The sequence below is a fragment of the Stenella coeruleoalba genome, assembly GCF_951394435.1.
Source record: "Stenella coeruleoalba genome assembly, chromosome: X".
Lineage (NCBI taxonomy): Eukaryota > Metazoa > Chordata > Mammalia > Artiodactyla > Delphinidae > Stenella > Stenella coeruleoalba.
Genome location: NC_137152.1, coordinates 33,529,263 through 33,550,098, shown reverse-complemented (window position 1 = coordinate 33,550,098; position 20,836 = coordinate 33,529,263). Strand labels below are relative to the sequence as shown.

General features: G+C 38.8%; 1 long non-coding RNA gene across 1 annotated transcript in view; it reads left to right on the top strand.

Moving 5' to 3' along the window:
- Positions 1 to 1,321: 1,321 nt before the first annotated feature.
- The window catches only part of LOC307179879, a 229,218-nt gene continuing 209,703 nt past the window's right edge, over positions 1,322 to 20,836 (top strand). Inside the window, exon 1 of the long non-coding RNA XR_013825584.1 lies at positions 1,322 to 1,397. This is a non-coding gene — a long non-coding RNA (uncharacterized lncRNA). The remainder of the gene's footprint in view (positions 1,398 to 20,836) is intronic.

Sequence of the window (20,836 nt, the reverse complement as noted above, 5' to 3'; positions counted from 1 at the left end):
ACCTGGTTAAACTTAAGAGCTTTTGCACAGCAAAGGAAACCATCAACAAAATGAAAAGACAGCCTACTGAATCAGAGAAAACTTTTGCAAATGATATGACTGATAAGGGGTTAATATTCAACATATGTAAACAGCTCATACAACTCAATATCAAAAAACCCAAACAACACATTAAAAAACGGGCAGAAGACCTGAATAGACATTTTTTCAAGGAAGACACACAGATGGCCAACAGGCACGTGAAAAGATGCTCAATATCACTAATCATCAGAGAAATGCAAATTAAAACAACAATTAGACATCACCTCACATCTTTCAGAAAGGCTATCATCAAAATGTCTACAAATAACAAATTTCGGTGAGGAAGTGGAGAAAAGGGAACCCTAGGAAACTGTTGGTGAGAATGTAAATTGGTGCAGCTACTGTGGAAAACAGTATGGAGGTTCCTCAGAAAACTGAAAATAGAACTACCATATGACCCAGCAATCCACTCCTGGGTATATATCCAAAGAAAGTGAAACCACTATTTTGAAAAGGCATATGCACCCCAATGTTCATTTCAGCTTTATTTACAGTAGCCAAGGTATGGAAGCAACTTAATTGTCCACCAGCAGATGAATGGATAAAGAAGATGTGGTATATATACACAATGGAATATTACTCAGCCATAAAAAAGAAGGAAATTCCGCCATTTGCAACAACATAGATGGACCTAGAGGGTATTATGTTTAGTGAAATAAATCAGACAGAGAAAGACAAATACTGTATCTCATCACTTATATGTGGAATCTAAAAAATAAAACAAACGAATGAAATATAGCAAAACAGAAACAGACCCAAGCAGATATAGAGAACAAACTAGTGGTTACCAATGGCAAGAGGGAAGGGGGGAGGGGAAAAAGAGGTGGAGGGGATTAAGAGGCACAAGCTACTATGTATAAAATACATAAGATACAAGGATATATTGTACAGCATAGGGAATATAGCCAATATTTTATAATAACTTTAAATGGAATATAATCTATAAAATTTTGAATTGCTATGTTGAACACCTGCAACTAATATAATATTTTACATCAACTCTACCTCAATTTTTTAAAAAAAGTTAAAAATATTGACAATTTTAAAATACTGTGCATTAACATTATTATAGCCTAAAAGTTACCAGAGGAAACCTTTATCACTTTTGATATCAGGTACCCCTGTTATATTCTCTCAAATCAACCTATCATTTCATTCTGTGGTATTGTTTTATCATAAATTTTTAGTGTATATTTATATGATTTATTGGTCAATTAACAGGAAGCTACATAAGAAGAGGGACCACGTCTGTTTTGCTCAACATTGTTTCCCAGCATCTAGCATAGCTTTGGGCACAAAATGGATCACAGGTTCAGGTAGCTGGTTTGTTTTTAATATCTGCATAGATCTTAGTTATGTGGGTAGTGTCACAATTTACTGATCTTACCCTGTTAGACATTTATTTTTTGCCAATCTTGTGCCATTTTAAATAATCTAAATGTTATTCATATTTACCTATGAAATGTGTTAGAACATGGAAACTAATATCAAAAGATTTTATAACATATAACAAAATATCCCCCAAACATGCTGGAAAACAGCAGAAAGAATGTCAGTATTAAGTTAACTGATGCACTGGTCCCACCAATATGAGACTAGATATCTGAATCCAATGATTTAGCTTTTTCTTTTTCTTTTTTTTAAATAACTTGATATTGAAGTCTCATAATTGAAATATTCTTGATGTTTGCATGCCCTTTATTGTTTTTCACATTCTGACTTCAAATATTTAAGTCAAGCATATATTGAAGATATTATATCCACCATAAGTATAAAAAATAAAAACTTTGCTTGTTTATTGAAATCTCACCTTTCTCTGATTGCTGGGATCTGCTAATATGGCAAAGCTGCCCTGAGAAGTAGCATCGTTTCTGGTTTCTGGTAGAAATGAAAATGGTGCCACAGGTGGAGCCTGATTCAGAGTCCAAATAGCAGTGGCCTCTACTTTAAAAATATATTTAACTGACAAAATTATTTGTTACTGTGTTGGGGAGTAAATGATATGGAATAAAACTAACCACAAAATATATTAATATGTTCAAAATCAAATAGAATTTTAGAAGTAAGTGGTGTTTGCTTTGGTTTTTGTTGTGGACTAGTGTCTCCCCAAATGGAAAAGAACAATGATAGTGAAAAAACAGGTCAATGTAACGCCAACTACGAGGTAAAATAGAAAGTAAATGTCTAGTTCCTTTCACAGTATTCATCAGAGAAGCGTAATAGAGCTTGTGCATACATGGACGAAAATAAACCTGTGTCAAGAAGCATCAGGGAGGACAATACTGGTGATAAAGCGGGCCAGTACGGCCAGTACGACCAAGTCTAGTTTGAGTCCCGGAGGAGACAGTGCTGTAGGACTTTTGTGTAAATATGTAAACCTGAGTGTTTGGAAAATTCTGGGATAATATAAACCTTCTTTTCTCCAGACCCAGTCACTGATCACATACAAATCAGTGTTGCTAGCTACACATTGCCTCACTTCTGCTACTTCCCCTCGACCAGGAAATGGTGAGGAAAACATACTCCTTGGGCAGTATTATACATTGAACGGGGATTGTAGTGATTTTAAGGCCCCTCTTTCAGGGCCTCTTATAGCCCTATCTCAAAGGATATAACCCTTTGATTAGTGTCTGTCTAGGGATGACAGAGACTGTCCTTTATGGGAAGGGAGTAGATTGAAGACTTGTGAACAACCTGCACAATAGTTTGCTCAGGTATAAAATGATAGGGTTGGGTTTAATCTGTAAAGCCTCTTCCAACTCACATACTGCAAGACTTGTTTCTCTTATTCCACTACTCCAGTATCCACCCAAGGTACCAATAAAACCAGAGTGCTCACCATAAGCTTAAAACACGCTGGGCTTTCCTGCCTCTTCCCCTATGGTACCTTACACTGGAAAAGCCCTCCCCACATCACCACCTCTCAGACGTACTTTTTTTTTTTTTTTTTTGCGGTACGCGGGCCTCTCACTGTTGTGGCCTCTCCCGTTGTGGAGCACAGGCTCCGGACGCGCAGGCCCAGCGGCCATGGCTTACGGGTCCAGCCGCTCTGCGGCATGTAGGATCTTCCCGGACCGGGGCACGAACCCATGTCCCCTGCGTTGGCAGGCGGACTCTCAACCACTGCGCCACCAGGGAAGCCCTCAGACGTACTTATAATTGAAGGCTTATCTCAAATTCTTTATCTGTCATGACATCCATTCATGGGGACATTTTCTCTCTCTCTGCCTCTCTCTCTCTCTCTCTCTCTCTCTCTCTTTCTTTGAACTCTGGGAGCTTTTTTTTCTGGCTTCCATGACTTTTATATCTATATTTGTGATACGTAAGCACATTTTTCTTATCTTTTAACAAGCACTGAACATGGAAGTTACATTAGAAAATAACATGGAAGTTACTTTCAAGTTTCCAAGTTAACATGGAAGTTACATTTGAAAACCCTCTGTTATTCTAACACACACAGACTCAGCTACATGTGTTTGTACAGACTTTGGAGAGAGTAAGTAAAGGTTCAGAATCATTTGAATTCACTTTTTGTGTCATTCATATCTCCATTCCCTGGGGTACTACATATTCCATGTTCCTGTATTTAAATAGTAGATTTGAAATAAACAGTGATGGTAAAGTGATCATAAATGCAAAAACCAAAGAACTTGAGCTACTTCACTTGGTCTTTAAAATTGAAATTTCTTTGTTTTAACTTGTTTCTGTTTTAAATCTAAAGGATGAATTAAGAAAATAATAATCATTGTTGACTATTATATGACTTTTACTGAAAATAATTGTGTCATATGGAGGAGAGGATAGGAAAAAAGGAGACACTGCAGATTTCAAATACACTAGGAATGCCACTGATCTAAGCCTTTCTCCTAATTTGAAAAATGCGAATAGTATTATCTTACAGGGTGAGTGTGGAAATCCAATGAGGTAATACACACAAGGGCCTCATTGCAGTGCCTGGCACAGAGTGAAGTAGCAGTCCTTATTTTGAATTTTGATGAAGATAGCAGTGTGTGTCTTACTGAGAGTAGAAAATAAGGTAAATGAGTAAAATACGGATATATGATGTGTTAGGTAGGGATATATGCTAGGGAGAAAAAGTGTATCAGTAATTGGCAAGGTAGTAAGTGGAAATTTTGGAGTGAGAATGATTGTTAAGTAAACTGCAAGAAGTCAGGATTTAGTGGAAGAGCTGTATGGGAGAATAACATTCCAGGCAGGGGGAAAGAAAGAACAAAGGCCCCTGAGAAAGGAATGTGCTTGGAATATTTGAGACATAGATAAGTATGGCTGTAGCAGAGTGAGGGAGGGAGGGAGAGTAGTAGGTGTTAAGATTAGCAGGTCACAGTATGATGAGACAGATCTTGTAGAGTTCCAAAAACCATAGAAAAATTTTAACTTTTTCTATGAGGAACATGGGAAGCATTTGAAAGGTTTTCAACAGAGGGGTGATAGGAGTTGACTACATTTTATCATTTCTGACCCCTGAGCTGAAAATAGACTGAACACTTATGCCGGGAGACTAGTTTCCATAGTCCAGATGAGGTACAATGATGGGCTGGACCAGTATGGTGGCAGTGGTGGTAGTGAGAATCGGCTTTATTCTGATATATTTCAAAGGTAGGGATACATAAGTTGAAAATGTTATAGTCATCTTCTCTTCTGTTATTCTTCCCTAACATGTATTCTAATGCTTTAAAATACTAGTCACACCTGAGGATTTGAGTAATCAACTGGTCCAACTGGTGGTCTCAGAGTCTGAGTTAAGCACACAACTGGTCTGTTTATTATGGAACAACAATCAACAATGAATCAACATTTTTTTTTCAAGTGGGAAAATAACATCATGTGTCTTAGTGTCTTGGGGATTCCATCTTCCTCCTACCTATATATTATGAACCCTTTAAATTGGATAATAGTAACCTTCACTTTTCTCTTTACAAAGGTCTTCTTCCTTTCTTATTTTTGTGCCAAGTCTTGTCTAATCCAGGCCATTAATGGGTCTTTGACTTCTATTAATTTTTGGCTTATCTGTATAGAGGGAAGGGATCTGTTTTTCCAAACTTACTATCTCTAAATCTTTTTATTTGCATAGAATACCCACGTGCTAGCTGGTAAAGTCAATGATTCCTCAATCTTCATTTTAATTACATTAAATTAATTTCATCAAAAAATCTATTGAGCATGATGCGAGACACTGTATTTTAGGGATAAGTAAGATATGATTCCTTCTCACTAGTAACTTATGATCTCCAGGGCAGATTTAAACTGATCAAAAACTCTACATTACAATGTGGTAAGTTCTTCAGTTAAGAGGAAGCAAATAATTTTGCCTGGCCAGGTTGGAATCAGATAACAAGGAAGAGCATCTGAGAGGTGAGTTTCACCAGTGGAGAATGAGGGAAGGGACTTCCTAGAAAAAGGGAGCAGGAAAAATACTCAGAGCTGTGATGATATATTCTGTCTAAGGGAAAAAAAAAAGTAGTCCACTGTAATTACTGTGTCATGCCATATGTGTAGATGGTTGGAAGTGAGGTTGGATAGATAGACTGAGAAATGATTATGAAGGGCCTTAATATATTAAATCATTATCTAATTCTGCCAAATTGACTTGCTGATTTTGCACAGAAGCTAGAATTGCTTATTATAATGAAGAATCTTTTGATCATCCAATACTACCTGGGACCTGAGCCTGTTCTTCAATTTTTCTAGGGAGTAAGTAATCCTGGGGCCTCAGAAACATACCAGGTATGCATATTTGTGCAGTAATACTCCATTTCATTACATCTACATTAAAAGTCTTCTTTTGAAATAATTATAGACTCATAAGTTGAAAAAAGAGTTACAAAAGATTCCATGTTCCCTTCACCCAGCTTTCCCTAATGATGGCATTTTATACAGCTTATAGGTAGTATAAAATCAAACCAGGAAATTAACATCAGTACATTACTGTTAACAAGAATACGAACCTTTTGCAGTTTTCACCATCTTTTTAACCTACATTTACATGTGTGTGTGTGCATGTGTATTTCTATATAATTTTATTTTATGTATAGATTGTTATAACTATCACTATAATCAGGATACAGAACTGTTCCATCACCACAAAAGAACTCCTTTATACTACCTCTTAGAATTCATACCCACACACCACCGTATTCCTGTCACTGTCCCCTGGCAACCACTAAATTGTCCTTCATTTCTATAGCTTTGTCATTTCAAGGATGTTATATAAATGGAATCATACATGTGTAACTTTTGAGACATTTTTCACTGAGCACAATGCCTTGCAGTCCAGTCAAGTTGCTGCATGTATCATTAGTTCATTCCTTTTTATTGCTGAGCAGTATTCCATTGTATGGAGGTACCAGAGTTTTTCAGCCATTCACCTACTGAAGGGCATTTGGGTTGCTTCTAGTATTTTGCTATTACGAACAAAGCCGCTATGAATATTCATGTACATGTTTCTTTTGGTGAACATACATTTTCATTTCTCTAAGATCATGCCCAACAGGGCAGTTGCTGGGTCCTGTAAAGGCATATTTAGTTTTGTAAAAATTGCCAAACTATTTTCTAGAGTGCTTGCACCATTTGACATTCCCACCAGCAATGTATGAGAGATCCAGTTCCTTCACATACTTGCCAGCATTTGGCATTATTGGCAGTTTTTATTTTAGCTTTTTAAAAGGTGTATAGTGATATACCATTGTGGTTTTAATATCCATTTCCTTAATCGGTAGTGATTTTGAACATTTTCCTGTGCTTCTTGTGATCTTTATCTTCTCTTTGTACGAATGTACTTTCATGTTTTTTGCCCATTTTATAATTGAATTATCTGTAAAAAAGAAAACTTGAGTTTTGAGACTGATTTATAAATTCTAGATCTAAGGCCATTTTCAGATACATGGTTTGCAAATATTTTCTTTTGGCCTGTAGTTGTCTTTTCATCCTCATAATAGGGTCTTTTGCAGTGTAAAAGTTTTTAATTTTGATGAAGTCCAATTTATTGAAGTTTTTTTTTTAATGGGACATGCTTTTGGGGTCATGTCTAAACAGTAGGTCATTGCCCAGAACTAGGTCCCAAAGACATTGTCCTATGTTTTCTTCTAAAATCTTTATAGTTTCATATTTTACATTTAACTTTATGATCCATTTTGAATTAATTTTTGTATGCAGTGTGAGGATTAGATTAAAATTACTTTTTTTAACCTATGGATGTCCAATTGTTCTAGCACAATTTATTGAAAAAAATTCACGCTTCTTCCATTGAATTGCTTTTGCACTTTACCAAAAATCAATTGTGTATATTTGCGTTAGTCTATTTCTGGTTTCTGTATTCTGTTCTATTGATCTATGAGTCTCTTATTTCTCCAGCTGTCTTGATTGCTATAGCTATATAGTAAGTTATAATCTCAGATTCATCTCATTTTATTCTTTTTTGTCAAAATTGTTTTAGCTATTCTAGTTCCTTTGCCTTTACATATAAATTTTAGAATATGCTTATCTATATCTGCAAAAAACCTTGAACAAAACTAACATCTTTACTATGGTGAGTCTTCCAATCCATGAACATATGTCTGTCCTTTCATTTAGATCTTCTTTGCTTTCTTTCCTTAGTGTTTTATGATTTTCTGTATACAGATTCTCTATGTGTTTTGTTAGATTTCCTTTTTTTCACAATTATAAATGGTATTGTATTTTTAATTTTAGCTTCCATGTGTTCATTGCTAATATTTAGAATATAATTTACTTTTGTGTGTTGATCCTGTACCTTATGACTTTGGTAAACTCACTTATTAGTCCTAGCTGCTTTTTGGTAGATTCCTTACAGTTTTCTACATAGAGAATGGTGTCATCTGAAAGTAACGATAGTTCTGTTTCTTTATTTCCAATCTGAATGCCTTCATTTACCTTTCTTTCCCTATTGCAATGGCTAGATCTTTCTGTACTATATTGAATACAAGTGATGAGAGTAGACATCCTTGTCTTGTTTCCAATCTTGGGGGAAAACATTGTCTTTCACCTTTAAGTGCAATATTAGCTATAGATTTCTTTTTTGGTAGATTTGCCTTATCAACCCGAGGAAGTTTCCCTGTATTCTTAATTTACTGAGAGTTTTTATCATGAATCAGCTTTGAATTTTATCAAATACTCTTCTCCATTGATTGATATGATCATATGATTTTCTTTTTTACTCTGTTGATATTGTAGATTGTATTTATTAATTTTCATATGGTGAACGAATCTTGCATTCCTGAAATAAACCTCATTTATTTGTGGTGTATAATTAATTTTGTGTATTGGTGGGTTCAGTTTGTTAGTATGTTGTTGAGGATTTCTGCCTGTAGATTTGTGAAAAATTTTGTTTCTAAGTTCACAAGATATTTTTATCTGTAGTTTTCTGTATCTATTTTTAAAGTATCAAGAAACTGTCAGAGATGTGTCTCCACAGCCACATCTCAAAAAATTGCCTTCTGTTTTAAGAAGGTAGATTCTAAGAAGCTTAATGTGGTCGTGCTCTTGGCTTCTATCTCAACCTTCCATACTACCATGAAGGTAGGAGGGAAATTAGAAAACTTAGTTTCCACTTGGAACTCTCAGCCAGGAGTATACATTACCCTTCTCTAGCTTGTTCTTTACTTTTCCTGATAGTTTGAATGTTCTAAGATAGGAATTTCAGACTTGGAAAGCCAATGTTTGCATCTTCTCAACTCATCACCAATATTGCATTGATATTTGTGGTAAGAAGTTAAACTTGCATGGTTACATCTAAAAAATTAAATGTAGTTAAAATATAATCAAGCAATGAAATATGATTATACATGATAAAGTTATTTTCTGTGTTCCTCAATTTATCTTATATCTTCACTGATATTAATAGCATCACATCTATCACATAAGACAACGTAAAATTCATCAATTTCTTCACATAGATATTGACTCAGTCTGGTCCACTTTTATTGCTATTGTAATCATAAAGATAAAGCAAACCCTTTAATTTACATTTATTCATACAAAATTCCAGAAGGCTTTCGATGTGTGCTTGTGCATAGCTAAAAATGGTTCCTTCTAAAAGTTTTCTTCTGTATTTCTAGGGTTTTATGTTTATCTTATTTATTTTTATACATCATCTATAACACTTTTTTCCTGTGTTTTTTAAGGGTCTAGTAATAGCCTGTGAGATTATTATGTGACTGTGCTCAGTAAAATAAAATCATAGACTCTCAAGACTGTAAAACAAGAGATAAGTGTATATAACTCAAATAAAATCTCAGGCTCAGACTGGTTAAGTGACTTGCTAAAGGTTATACACAGAGTCAGCATCAGAATCCTAACTAAATACCAGCTCTCCCATCTGTCAGAACAGTGTTAAGACTTGTAGCCCATAGTTTCACCTTAACCAACGGCAGACTATAAATGTATAGGTCAATCTGAATTTTTGGTACAGATATAGTGGATTTGGCCTAGTTTAATTTTGGGGAGTGTGAAACTCACTTGGAGGGAAGATTCTACAAAACTCAGATTTGGGGAGTCAGTAGTGGAGTCCCAGACTTCATGTCAAAAACCCCCTGGTGATTCCGATGCTGGTTACCCTGAAGAATCACCTATGTGTGGTGACTTGTTCTTCTGGTACTCCCCATCCCTGCCAACTGAGGGCAGTAGAACACTACCCGCTACCTGCTGCTGAACCTACTTCTAAAACGCATTGATCCCTATACCCGCTGCTACTGTTAATTTATCAACTAGGAGTCCCTCTTAAATTAGGAAGGTGAGGAAATAGGGAATGGGAAATCCTCTTTCAGTTGCCCAAAGCTGCTGAAACCCAGATAGGGCAAGTTTAGTGGCTGGTATTGACAGTAAAAATTTCAACCCTAGTATGAAGAAGCTAATTGAATGGATAAAACGAATCCCTAGGAACTTCTCTGAAAAATGCAGATGTAAGGCAAAAGGTTCACTGGCAGACTGAGATCAGAATAGCAAAGTAGCTTGAAAATATGAAACTGTTGTGAAAATGACTTTATCTTTGTTTCAAAATTGTCAGTTTCAGAACTATTTCTTTTTCATCTTTGTATCCCTTATAGCACTTTGCACACAGCAGACACTCAATAGTAGTTGTTGAAGAGGTATCCCATAATGAATTCATCTATTTAACTCTCCAAAGGTCACTCTATATATAATGTAATAAAGTGAATGTGATTCTATTATTTTCCATCAACTTCACTTGTTATTTTGAAAATCTTTTGGGAGTTTTTATGTAGAATGTGGTAGTTAATAGAATGGGCTTTGGAATATCAGCTCCATACCTTTTCAGTTGTGTGAACTTGGGAAAGTTACTTCATCATTCTGTGTCTCAGTTTCCCAATCTTTAGAATGGAGATAACAATATTAATTCCCTCAAAGGGCTGTTGGAAGGATAAATGACATAAGGCATATAAAGTACTTAGCATGATGGCTGCCACAGAGAGAGTATGTGCTGATTAAATGTTCACAGGTAAGATAACTGATCTAAAATCAATAATTGAGTCATTTACCTAACAGATGTTATGTACCAAGTACTGTGCTTATTGGGAGTTAAGACAGAGTTTCCCTAACTTTCTCAGTTCACAGAACCTTTAGTGTCTCAGTGAATTTTTCACAGAAACCCTATGTCGAAAGAAATACCTATCAGTTCCACTTACTAAGTAGTTAGACCCAAGCAATTTAATAGTTACAGTTTATGCTGTCATTCTGTTTTTGTCAAAAATTTACATTACCCCATGATACTCCTTGTATCATGCTTTACTGAAGCACTCTGAGACACCTGGGCATACAGTTTGGAAATCATGGAGTTAGGGATACAAAAATAAATAAAATACGGCTCCTTCTCTAAAGGAGTTTTCAAATTTAGCATTGTAAACAACTTACTAAAATATTATAAATGCTTTACTGAAGTATTGCCAAGGTCTATGGGGGAGATAAAGGAAGCTGGGGTATGCAAGACATCATAAAGGAAGGATTATTTGACTGATGATTCAAGATTGAGTAGAAGATAATGAGACGGAGAAGAAAAGGAAAGGCAGAGAGAGGCAACAGTGTCAGTAAAGATCCTGATGTACAAACATTTGTAGAAATTCAGAAGGTGGTAACTTTGTCTGTTGGTAATGATTGTAAAAAGAGAAAATTAGGAATAGACATAGAGATAAAGTAAATATTTGTGGCAGCCATGGAGGTGCACACAGAGATTGTTTTGCAAGAGAGAACACTCTGGAAGGAGTGCTATTAGCTGGCAGCCTCCAGCTGCTGCACCTTTGGAGTCTGCTGCAACATTCCTACCAAGGCCACACCCACCCCAGGCTGTTCCCACCAAGGACTGATCACAGGGGAGCACCAGAGCGGGACAATTCTGCCTGACACGGAACTTCTCTGATGGGCAGTCTGCTCCGGGGCTTCCCATTGGCCTGGCCAAGATTCTGCTGCAGTCTGAGATTACTGGTATTTACACTGAAGGGTGGCAGAATTTATTTCACAGTTGTCAGACCTACATTGCAGTCTGAAGACTCTCCTTGTCTCTCCTCTCTCCTGTTCCCTACCCATTTATCTATCACAGGCATTTCCCCCCAGTAAATGTCTTGTGCTTCTAATTCAATCTTGGTGCTTGTTTTCTGGAGGATCTGAACCCATACAATGCTAAAACTGAATTTTTAAAACATATACTGTCCTAGTTGAAATAAATTGAAGCATAATACCCTAGAACCACGGTGGAGATGTTGACGAGAAGGAGTCAGTTCTAGAAGTTCTTTTAGTTTGGGCTTTGCTCTACAATAAAGAGATTTTGAGAGCCTCAGTGGTATGTGGGAAATGAGTTTGAAATGAGTTTGAAAGTCTTTCCTGGCACACGTGGTGGGATGTTCTTCACTTAGATAATCTAAGGCAAGGATTTTGATGGAAGTTGTCTAAAGCTTTTCCTGTCAAAAGCAGCTGAGTTACTTTGCTTCTCTTGGGAGCCTAAACTACCTCATGAGGTAGGTGTTTAACCAGTAAAGTAGGTCTAGGGTATAAGACGGATGGGCAAAGAGTGTGAGAAGGGGAGGGGTGGAGATGAGTGAGGACATATGAGAAGCGTTGTCCATGTGAGGCTAATGAGTTTAAAACTTACTTAGGAAATGAGGAGCCATCAAAGGTTTAGAGGCAAAGTCGTGATATTTTTCTTACCTAAATGGATCTAATGATATTCAGGGAGCTAGGTGTAAAGTCAGGCCATGAATTAGGAGGAAAACTTGATTGGAGCAGGCGAAATCCAGTGTGGATTTAGACATACTGGCTTTGAGGCTCAAGCAAAGTGCTTTTCATTTCTAGCAGGCAGAACTGTTTATTTCATTCCTGGAGTATGAATAAGGAGGGTCTCTGACTTTATTGTATTGGCAAGGTGCCTGAAGAATAATGCTATGGTAGTCTCTCCCTGCTTGCTTGTCACAATGGACAGCAGCATGATTGATCCAAACATGCAAACAGTCACTGCTAGAGGATGTCAACTTTCTTTAATGGCAGAGGTCATAGAAGTTTATGAAGATGGTTACATGAAGCAGGAAATAGCACAGCATGCCCTCAGATAGAGGTCCAGCATCCTAGGACCTCCATCCTACCTGCCATTCTAGAGATGGCCTCTAACCCAGCCAGCTCTCCAGATGCGGTGCACATGTGTATGGACGGTGGGTGAACCTTTAGAGCTGCTGGGGAATTCCATTATTCTTTCCAAGTCCAGCATTCTCCCATTCTTTTAGATAATTATTATCATGCCTTTTTCTCTTTCCACAACCACCAATACCTCCTTCCTTTTCTCATTGTCAACGGATGGTGGTGTTTCTTATTTCTCTGAGAAAATAGGAACATTCAAAAGGGAAGGTTCATATCTTCCCACCAAAGTCATCTTCAGTTTTCAGATTTCTGCACCTCCCCTTGTGTCACAACAAATGAGCTCTTTATCTACTTACACAAGACCAAATCCTCCCCCTGCGCATGAGATCCCATTCTTGACTTCTTACTCAAGGACATTGCTCAAGGATTTGTCCGCCTCTTTCTCTTATTATTTTTTCCCTCAGCACTGGATCAGTCTTCTCAGCATGCAAACAGACAATAATGTTTCTCTCCCTTCGCCTCACATTTCCCTCTGACTGCTGTACCATTTCTCTGTTGCCGTTTTAACAAACATTGTTTCTTCTTTTTTTTTTTTTTAACATCTTTATTGGAGTATAATTGCTTTACAATGGTACGTTAGTTTCTGCTCTATAACAAAGTGAGTCAGTTATACATATACATATGTTGCCATATCTCTTCCCTCTTGCTCTCCCTCCCCACCACCCTCCGTATCCCACCCCTCCAGGCTGTCACAAAGCACCGAGCTGATCTCCCTGTGCTATGCGGCTGCTTCCCACTAGCTATCTATTTTACGTTTGGTAGTGTATATATGTCCATGCCTCTCTCTCGCTTTGTCACAGCTCACCCTTCCCCCTCCCCATATCCTCAAGTCCATTCTCTAGTAGGTCTGTGTCTTTATTCCTGTCTTACTCCTAGGTTCTTCATGACATTTTTTCCCCTTAAATTCCTTATATATGTGTTAGCATACGGTATTTGTCTTTCTCTTTCTGACTTACTTCACTCTGTATGACAGACTCTAGGTCTATCCACCTCATTACAAATAGCTCAATTTCGTTTCTTTTTATGGCTGAGTAATATTCCATTGTATATATGTGCCGCATCTTCTAAATTAATTTATTTTTTGGCTGCGTTGGGTCTTCATTGCTGCACGCGGGCTTCCTCTAGTTGCGTTGAGCAGGGGCTACTCTTTGTTGCAGTGCGTGGGCTTCTCATCACAGTGGCTTCTCTTGTTGCGGAGCATGGGCTCTAGGTGCACGGGCTTCAGTAGTTGTGGCTTGCGGGCTCTAGAGCTCAGGCTTAGTAGTTGCGGCGCATGGGCTTAGTTGCTCTGTGGCATGTGGGATCTTCCTGGACCAGGGCTTGAGCCTGTGTCCCCTGCATTGGTAGGCAGATTCTTAACCACTGTGCCACCAGGGAAGGCCTGTTTCTTATTTCTGTTTTCTCTTATTTTCTCTTGAGCCCTATCTGATCAGGCTTCCATCTCCACCAGTCCACCAAAGTTTGCTGACAAGGTCACCAGTGACCTTCGTGTTGCCAAATCCAGTGATTATTTCTTGGTTTTCACCTATTGGATCTGTTTTGTGCACACAACTCAGCTGATCACTCTCTCCTTTTTAGACTATGTTCTTCACTTTGTTTCTGGGCCATCATTCTCTTGGTTCTCCTTTTTCTCTGATGGTGTTAAATAAAATAACATCCCTTAGTGTAGCCTTCTATGCCTTTAAATTACTTCACATTGTGAAATACACCATGACATATTACATATGTATTTGTTTACTTGTTATTTGTCTCTTCTGATTCTAAAATGTAAACTCCCTGAAAGCAGCAATTTGTTCATTGTTTACTGCTGTATTCCTGGCTCCTAGAGCAGTACCTGCCATGTAGTCTATACCACATAGATATTCGTTGAGCAAATTGATGAAAATAACTCCAATATAAACTTGAAGGTTTTTTTCAAGTCTGGGTACAGTGTGTGCCATTTCTTTAGGGCCATCCCTCTAGCTTTAGGACCACCCACCCCCCCTAGGTTTTATTCCTGATTGAGGTCCATCCCTGTACTATATGAAAGGAAAGCAAATGTCATACTGTCATGCTTAGGATTCAGATAGCCAGAAATTTTTGGCTTAAGATGTTCCTAAAATTCTTGTTTTATGTAGAAATGAGTTTTGAAGGTTAACTTTTTAAGATAAAAAAATCCCCTATAGTCAAAAATATCCTTAAAAGATCCTTAAATCCACTAGAAGGTATGACACATCTGCTTTTGAATGTACAGTCCTTTATATTAATTGTTATGAACATAAGGGTTTGCAAGCTACTGAGATATATTAAAGAAAGGACCAAAATGAAAGTGTGCAGACTCTGACATTCAAATTAATCTTTCTTTAAAATAAAGATCAAATTACTCACTGCAAATAAGAGATGAGTGGAGATTTCTGATGTTTCCACATTTGCTGCAGATTTTACTCCACTATATTACAATATCAAACCTCTATCAGCTTAATACAGAACATTAGATTTGCATATTGTTGTGGAGACTACACAAGATACATTTAGACGAGTACCTAGCACAAGGCCTGACACACAGTAGATGCTCAGAAAATGTTGGCTAGATGTGAATCTAAGTCTTCTTTGATCAGATCTGCAGAGAAATGTTGTAGGGAAGAACTAAAATCCTCGCTAATTCCTGCTTTTCCAAGTTACTGTTTTCTCATGTGGCCAGTGAATAGATATTGTTCACGACCTTGGGCAGAGACTTCATGGAATCACCTTTTAGGCGGACTTGAGGGAGGGGTCCTCTAAATTGGCATATAGTTAATTGCATGAATGGAATTATGCAACTTGTTATGAGTAAAAAGTAGTATTTGTGATGATGGAAAACATTTAGCCCGTAGAATATTTTGATTTGTTAAGCTTGTCTTTTGCAGTGAGATAAAGCAGTTGAGCCAGAAATAATTAGACCATGCCCTACCTCCCCTCCATAAGCCCTGCTTTGGTAGGTTTGGGATTCGAAAAGGAGAAGAGTGACTTCAGGTAGGCGTGCTGATGGCACTATACAAGACCGGGGGCCTAGTCAGAGATGCAGTTGGTGTTATGTTTACACCATTGAGAGAGAATGTCCTTCAGCTTGTCGGTTTTCACCATTCTTGTGATATTTTTATAATTGGCCATCTCTGGTTCAGTGTGGTCCGCGGACTTTGCCACCATCTGCTCCTTGGATATCATTGTTCCTCTCTGCTTTTCTCAATTCCTAAAACTGTCTTAGGCACAGAAGTTCAGTTCAAAGTCTATGAGTATAAAAGTATAGCTCTTCCCAACAACAACAAAGACAACTCGGGCTTTTGAGCACTAACTTGTTCCAAGCTCAGTGCATCGCACATGTCTTTTTATCTTCACAAAACCCCGTGAGAGTGGATTCTTGGGAGTAGCATCGCCATCACCTGGGAACTTGTTAGCAATGCTAATTTTCAGGCTCTGCACAGACGTACTGACTCAGATACTTTACCAGTGGGAGCCAGCCATCTGTGCTTTAATAAGCCCCCTATGTGATTTTGGTGTAGGTGAAGTTTGAGAAGCCCTGCCCTAGGTTGGCATAGGCAGTGCTCTCACTGCCGTTGGAAATGTGAGGTCCGGAAGATAAAATTACACCGAACAGAACTGGGGCAAGGCCACAGAGCTGGTAGGCCATAAGTCTAAGTTGCAAACCTGCACAGTCTGATCCCTGGTCCTTCAAATATCCTGCCTTGGGAAGAATGAGATTTGTGATGGTGCTACTTTGCTTTTGCCCCCAGTACTCAATTTCAGCTGCATCTGTTTGGGTCAGTTCCTGAAAATAAACTCAAAGATGGAGATCAGCCTGCAGGGAGTTTACAGGGGAGTGCCTTTCGAATCAACACCCATGGGGTGTGAAGGAAGCCACTTGGTGCAGGTGGCCCCAGGCGATGGGACCTGACCCTGGGCCAGGTTGTCTTAGCGGAGAGCCTTCAGCTGCCAACACTCCCAGCAGCTGGGGGAATGAGTGCCTCAGTCCTGAAGGGGGGAAGTTGGGGGATTCAAATTCTCCCCATAATATCTACGAATGCTGGGATTAGGAGCGCCCCGACCATCCACAGACTTGAAAATCTGCCCATAACTTATAGTCAGCTCTCTGTGTCTGCTGTTCGCATCCATGGATTCAACCAACCCGGATGGTATAGTACTGGGTGGGAGGGAGGTCCATAGAGGGAGGGGATATAGATATACATATAGCTGATTCACTTCATTGTAGAGCAGAAACTAACACAATATTATAAAGCAATTATACGCCAATAAAAAAAAGAAAATTAAAAAAAAAGAAAAAAGTCCATGTATAAGTGGACCCATGCAGTTCAAACCTGTGTTCTTCAGGGTCACCTGTATTAATTTCAGGGAAATTTTAAAAAATAGGTTTACAAGAAATCAAATACAAGCATGGACACTGCATGGCTCCATCCACAATTAGGTTAAGCTTGTAATAATAATGCACAACAGAATGTCAATCTCCCCCAAACATAATATTGAAAAGAGAAAAACATTAAGAAGTAGCAATAGGGATGTTATATACCAAAATCAAAAGCGCCAGAGTAGTAATCAGCTTGTGAGGGATAGGAAAGGATCTGCTGTTTTTCAAATAAACCTTATAATAATGTTGGCCTTTTAAAACACTGTATGTGTAATACTGGATACAGATGTTTAAGATAATTTTATGTACACCCAAATAATTTTAAATGCCCACTTATGGTACTTTCTGTGAACAGGCTGCAGAAAATAGATGGCCTCTTTTATCGTTTTTCTTTGTAATTAATGAGGTAATCTTTGCATGTACCAAGAATATGATACATTACTTATGCACTGGAGTGTACTGTGCCTGCTATAAAAGTCTTTATGAAAACGAGGGCAGAAAATTAGGCCTTTAAATTACAAAGACTTCAGGTGATTATGGTGAGAAAATAAGCCCACTTATCCGGATGGTAGCAGGGAGGGCCATTTTTTATTTATAATCGACTGGAGACTGACAGTATTGTCAGTGTGTGGTGGGTTACTGTGTTTGATTAACTTCACAGATATAATGGCAGGATTTCTTTTTGTCCCAAATAAATGACTCAGGTAAAACAGATCGATACATAACAGTGAATTTCTCTTTGACCGTTGTGTACTCGATTATACTCAGCAGAGTTTGACTCACATTTTACCGGAATTTCAATATTCATTTACTGCTTATGCTGAATCGTGAGTATTTTCAATATAGAGTAAATGCTTTCAATAGGACTTCACAGTTTGACTGTGTATGAGTTTACAAAGCCAACGATTTTAAAAATCTTAGAAAAACATCTGTCACTTCATGTCATTCTTTAGGATGAGCTATACTCTGAGTAAATTTTAGTGTGATTTTCATTATTAATAATATTTTATATATGAGAAAAATGCTTTTCCTTGATAAATTCTAAATGTTTGTGAATTTAGTAACTTGACTGAAGATTATTTGAGTCATTGAGGGAATTATGCTTCAAGACACCTAGCTTTCCCCCACTTTGCTATTACCTTGAGCAACACAAATACGAATTCACTTCATTCTTGCCCTGGGTGTGTATTCTGAATGGAAAGATTAAATGTGTAAGGTATAAATATGCTTAAATACAACAGAAATTGTTGTGTGCCTCAAGAGAAGTAAATATAAAGTACTTTGGGGGTTCAGTCGCTTCCAAAGTGATATTTGAATCAGATCTTGAAGAAAGCCTTTATGTCTTGATTTGTCATTCATGATTGTACGGATCTTAGAGATGAAGGCTGTACCTAGTTCTTCACAATGGGCTCTCAGACCTCAAAGGCTGGGGTGAGGCCAGAGAAGCCAGCTGAGGCTTCAACCTGAAAAACAAGACATCCCTCACTGGAAGTGGGTCAGGTGCTCACAGACAAGTGCAGACGGATGTGAGGGGGGAGACCAGTCAGACAGGGGAGCATAAGGTCAGGTGATAGGAGGTAGCAGAGCCAGTTGCTTGGGGGCAGGGAGGTAGCAGTGGGATACTCAGCAGACAGGCAGCCAGTGGTTTCAGAAGGTCTGCGACAGCAGATTTGGGACAAAAGGTGGGCAGAGATTCCATTGGAATAGAGGCAGCAGGGGTTTGGAAGGAAGCCAGCTCTCAATCACATGGCTGGGGTCCCTGGGCAAGGCCACAATTACTAGGACAACTGGAGAAAGCCAGCCTGAACCTCATCGTTGAGGGGACAGGGGTCTGTTCTGCAGTGGGAAGATCCCAGGCTCTGGTGCAGATTGGCACCATCACTTGGTTAAAATGCATAGCACAAGGCACATAGTAGGGCCTCAATAAATTAGAGACATCATCTTCATCAGATTTTTTTTTTTTTTTTGCGGTAGGCGGGCCTCTCACTGTTGTGGCCTCTCGCGTTGCAGAGCACAGGCTCCGGACGTGCAGGCTCAGCGGCCATGGCTCACGGGCCCAGCCGCTCCGCAGCATGTGGGATCTTCCCGGACGGGGGCACGAACCTGTGTCCCCTGCATCGGCAGGTGGACTCTCAACCACTGCGCCACCAGGGAAGCCCTTCATCAGATTTTTATCAAGATAGAGACCCAGGTTTAGAATTAAAGCAAAAGGTCAGAGCTGGACTCACAGTAAGTCTTATTTAATCAGAGTGTCTAAGAATGGAACTCAGATTCCTTAAATTTCCCCCAATTCATTACCTGTGTGACCACAGTCTCCTCAGCTGTACAATGGGGCTCACAGAATCTACCACGCAGGCTGATTGTGAAGATTCGACGCTGTCATGTATGGCAGCATCTCAGTGGGGTGTCTGGCAAGTTGTGCTTGACAAGCAGTAGCTGCTGCTGTTGTTATCATTAGCTCTGCTAGAACAATGCACAGTGAAATACCACTCACATTAAGAATGGGCCAGGTTTCCTCTCTCATTAAGGTTTAGGACTTTGCGGTAGGATGGATCTCCATCCTGTCTCCTCTACTCACATTCAGCCAGCACGCAGGAGGCTACATCTCAAAGTGGGGAATAAGGTGAACCTACAGGTAAGGCTGAAGTGGATCTCTCTCCTGGGAAATGGGCAAGAGGATCCCACATATACAGGCCATACCTTGAGAAGTTTCATGTTTCAACTGAAAGTCTACCATTTTGAAAACCATTTTTAGCCATCATTTCTATTTAGAATGGAAAATTCCAATGGATGGTTCAGTGAGTTGGAACCACTCACCATCTTGGCCTTCTTGGCAAGCTGCCTCCAGAAAACTCTGCTGGGTTCTCATAGATGAGTGGCACTCTTACTCATGAAAGCTACTTTGCAAATCTACACTTAAAAAAACTTGTGAGTTATTCTTAGGAGTGGAGCCAGGTGGGTGATATGGAAGATGGCAACATGGGGAAAAATTTTTTCTGTTTGTAAAAATGTCACCGACAAGGTAAATACACAGAAGAAAATGTTGACCTAAAAGCCCTGTATGGGGGATAATAGTTACTCCATGAACATTATGACACTTAAAATACAAATATATTCTGGGTCCTCCCAGTTCAAAGCAAGCACATAATGATGTGATTCAAGGGGCTGGCTGGGTTCATTCAATTCTTTTCAAACACTTGTTGACCATCTTGTGTCAGGCACTGAATCAGAAGGTAGGCACCAAGAAATGATGGTGCTTGTGCTCAAGCAGCAGACAGGCAATTGTAATAGAGGTGCTATCATATAAATATGAGACAAATGGCATAGAGCTCAGGGGGAGAAGCACCTAATCCACTAAGACAGTGAGCTGGTGAAGCAAGGCTTCCCAATGATGTGGCACCTGGCCTCGTAAAGTGCAAATAGCACCAGCTCTTGCTTGAGAGTTCTAGCCTGCACTTCCTAAAGGTCTGCCCCAGGGATTTCAGACTCACCAGGTTCCACAATCACGTAACTGCATAGGACAATTCTTTGCAATAAATTTCATATGCACACATCACATATGTGTATATATGTATACACACACACACACACATATACACATATGTGATGTGTGCGAATGAAATTTATTGCAAAGAATTATATACATATATGATTGCGTTTTTTTCTCTGGTGGAACCCTGATTGATACAATTACCAAGCCAGATT